This window comes from Tamandua tetradactyla, chromosome 26 (assembly GCF_023851605.1).
Source record: "Tamandua tetradactyla isolate mTamTet1 chromosome 26, mTamTet1.pri, whole genome shotgun sequence".
Taxonomy (NCBI): Eukaryota; Metazoa; Chordata; class Mammalia; order Pilosa; family Myrmecophagidae; genus Tamandua; species Tamandua tetradactyla.
Genome location: NC_135352.1, coordinates 24,757,570 through 24,761,993, shown reverse-complemented (window position 1 = coordinate 24,761,993; position 4,424 = coordinate 24,757,570).

The following is a 4,424-nucleotide window of genomic DNA, read 5'->3' as shown; positions in this document are numbered from 1 at the left end:
AATCTTGTTTCTGATGCTCCTTATCCAGGGTGTGGACAGATGAGAAAAAAAAAAGATAAAAAATAAATAATAGGGAGCATGTGCCACTTAGAAGCTATTATGTACCCCAGAAAAGTCATGCCCTTTAATCCTCATTCATATTGCTGGGTGGGACCTTTCTGATTGTTTACATGAAGATATGATCCATCCAGTTGTGGGCGATAACTTTTGATTGGATGGTTTCCATGGAGATGTGTCTCTACCCTTTCAAGGTGGGGATGCTTATTGGAGCCCCTTGAGAGGGAACCATTTTTGAAAGAGCCAAAACAGCCACTAGAGTCAACAAAATCCATGCAGCCAGGGACCTTTGGAGTTGAAGAAGGAAGATGCCCCTGGAGAAACTTCATGAAACAAAAAGCCAGGAAAGAAAGCTAGCAGGATCACCACCAATGGAATCAAATTGAGAGTGCAGAAATAAACCACTAATCTATGGTCAACTGATCTTCAATGACACCCTCAAACCACTGAACAGGGACAGAATAGTTTTTTCAATAAATAAGCATGGGAGAATGGATTTCAATAGCCAAAAGAATGAAACAGGACCTCTACCTTATACCCTATACAAAAGTTAACTCAAAGTGGATCAAGACCTAAATATAATAACCATGACCATGAAACTCCTAGAAGAAAATATAGGGAAACAACTTCAAGACATAGGAATAGGAGGTAACCCTTCAAGCTGCAGCTGAGCATCAGATGATGGTAGCCACATGAATGATCCCAAGTGATACCAGCAGAAGCACAATCCAGATTGCCCACTTACAGGATCAACAAAAATAATAAATTATTGTTATTTTAAGTCACTCAGTTTGGGGGTCATTTGTTAAAGAACAAAGGCTAATTGAAACATTGCGTAATGGGGTAATAATAGGGCCTAGTTAATAGGGTCTGGTTGAAGATTCAATTAAATTATACATATGGACTTAGTTTCTGGACCATATAAATGCTCAGTAGATGTTGATAATGATTATTCTGACAAGACATCTAATTTGAAGAAGATAATACTAATTATATGTAGATTCTGATATTTTTTATTTGCACATTATTATAGAGTATTAGATAAGAATATAAGATAAGAAAAAAATGGGTAATAAATGAGGATAAAAATACTCTAGTGATTTGAAATCTGGGGGAAACAGCCTGTTATTGACATAATTGTCATAACTAGAAGCCTGATGACCACATCCACATGGCAAAATTCTCTTTATTCACAGTTTTTTTTCTAAATTTTCATTAAAGACTGCCAATAATAATCAGGAGATTTCATATAAAAACACACCAACCCAGTTTCAGTAGAAATATTGCTGATTTTTCAAGATCTACCCACAGTGGCCCCCATCCTTAATCATAACCATTTCCTGGGGCTGAAGATCACCTGTAGACCTGAAATGGCCTGTCATTCCCAGTCATGGTGGAACCCTTTTGAGTTGCCACTCATTGAGTTACCAGATTAGCCCTGTGGGTGTCTGTATTTGAGGCCTCAGGTTTAAACTGAGGATAAATAAAGGGTTAGGTCAATATTTCTTTATTTTAGCATTATGGATTTCAAGCATTGCAAAATATTAGAAAGCATCTATTCAGTTCTCCAGTTTTATGGAAGACCTGGCAGTCAAGTCATATAGCAAATTAGGAAGAGTGAGGGCTGGAGTCTACCCATTCTCTCATTCTAAATTTGATTCCAGGCTATCTTCACATCTCAACAATCTAGCAGCTGTGAGTACATGGCAGAAAATCAGCATGTGGCTAAGAAATGAGTTAGGGCATGTGAGTATTGATGGTAGAAAATATAGGCTTGTAGTTCTAATGGCACCACCCATTTCTTAGAGGTAAGAAATAAAGCACGTGACTGGATACAACTTTCAGAATCAGTGAAGAGTTTATGCCTTTGTACTATGTCCTACTTAAAGTCAATATCTGATATCATATGACTGCGGATGCTTCCCACTGACACAAACCCAAGCAAAATAAACTTCCATAGGCCTCTTCAGATTAGATTGATTGTCTGATTTATTCACTTTCAGTTTTGTGGGAATTTTAAGAATCTGACCTTAGTAAGGAATGGATTTCTGGGATGGGTGGGGGTTGGTGGGGAGGGTGGTTAAAATCAATTTTACCTAGGATTGGAAATCCTCAACAAAAAACTAAAATATTTTTGAACAGACTGCTGGCACTTCTCTAGTGAGCAAAACAGGAGACTGTGCTAACTGAGTTAGTTGCACTTCCTCTGTGCTCTTAAAGATAGTTGCTCCACTGTTAATGCAATTTTAACCAGTAGCATTTACATATCAACTTTCAAACTACAGGAAGGTTCCCCAAATCACAGATGATGACTTTTTTATTTTTGAGATAGTGTTGCCAGTTAAAATAGAGAATGTCCCCTTGAATTTGAATGTCAAATAAATAAATTATTTTTAGTATATAAAAATAGTGCACCAAATAGTGCAAGTATATTCATGCACTATTTGGGACAGCCTCATACTAGAAAATTGATTTGTTGTTTAATTGAAATTAAAATTTAACTGGGTGTCCTATTTTAGTTTTTGATTTGTTCACTTCATTTTCTTTGTTTCGTGCTAAATCTGGTCACTCTTGTTAGAGATGAATATATAATACAGTCCTGAAACAGGAGGGGTGCTCAATAAATGCCATTTGCATATTGAATGGCACTTTTTACAATTCTACCAAAAGACTTGGTATTATGGGGCCACCAACCTTTTAGATAACCTCAGAGTCTAATCTGATACTGTACACAAATCTTAATACCAATAATAATAATTAAAACCAAAATAATAGTATCATTTATCAGTTCTGTGGTACCTTATTGTTTTCAAGGGCAGGTATAGTAATTGTTCCTTTTAAAAATAAACTATAGGGTGGACCATGGTGGCTCAGCAGGCAGGAATGCTTGCTTGTCATGCCAGAGAACCCGGGTTTGATTCCTGGTGCCTGCCCATGTAAAAAAACAAATAAATAAAAAATAAAAATAAACTATAAGTAATTACAGGGTTAAACTGTGGATGAAAGCATAAGACAGGGTGAAGAATGCTTCAGTCATCATAGAAATATCTTCATACTTATCTAAAATATTATTTTTTTTGGTACACATACCCTGTCTCATATTTTTAAATCAGATCTTTTTTTTTCTCCTTTTTCTAGTTCAAAGAAAGAGAAAATTCAGTTTAGAACACTCCTGACTGCAGGTGAACGTGCATTTATTTCCCTATGTCACCCCATTTTTATGCCTTGCAATCTTCCAACTGCTAATTAAGACAAAGAGCAAAATTATATCCTTGAGCAAACAGTCTTGTACCCTTTCGCAGTCTGGGATGTGACAGACGCCACACTTGAAGTATGGGTTTTTTTTTCATTGTCTTTATATAGCATAAAAGACTAACCACATACAAACTGAGCATACTGAAAGACAGAATAATTTCACACTCCTGCTGATGCTGCTAGAAAGTGCAGAAGTGATCTTTGTGTTCTTTTAATTTTTTACCCTTTAGAATAACAAAGAGAAAACAATCAAGCAAGTATTAGAATTCACAGTAGCATCTGTCTGCTAAAAATATAGTCCAATTCATTAGACATTGAGATCTATATATATGTGTGTTTTGCTTAGATTGCTGGTTATTTTTTATTGCTCTCTGTTGACCTGAAACTAAGAAATTAAGCAGCAGGAAAAGTAATAAGAACTAATTATCTGTTCAAGTCAAGGAAATGTGCTGCTTTCACAGGGTTTTAGAAATTCTCCAGTATCCAAAAAGTACTATAGAACACTCGTATGAAAAAATATTTACATATTAAAGTGTTAAAAAGATGAGAGCCAGAGTCTATACAATAGGAAAAAAATCATCAAATAACAACTGTAACTCTTAAGGGATATGGGTTTCTTCAGAGACTAACATTTCCTTCTACCATTAAAGAGAAAATTACCCTCAATCAAAACCAAAGAAAGTAAACGAACTGAAGAAAGTTTATGGAAAAATACAATAGGCTTTTGAGGACTTGGTGCCAATGTCATCTCTTTGTATTACACTCCAGAGTTTGCCTAATATTTATCTTCCAATTATGGCTCTGAGAAATGTGCTTCTTAGTTGTTAGAGACAGGTCAAAAATCTCAAAAGCGTTCTTGTTTTAGAAATACATGTAATGCATTCTTCTTATTGATATTTATATAAATTCTTAGTAGACTTTCCAGGATTAGAGTGGGGTGGGACAAATTGAGGAATTGAGTCAAATCTTTCCTTGAGAAATCTTTCCTCATTTCCTCAAAATCAGGACCAAATGTGTTTGTCTCAAGGTTTGAGCTCCTGGCAGCTTCCATCCTTATCAGAAAGAACAGTGTTGCCATTTTCAGATACTATGATGGATTCTTTGACAACAAA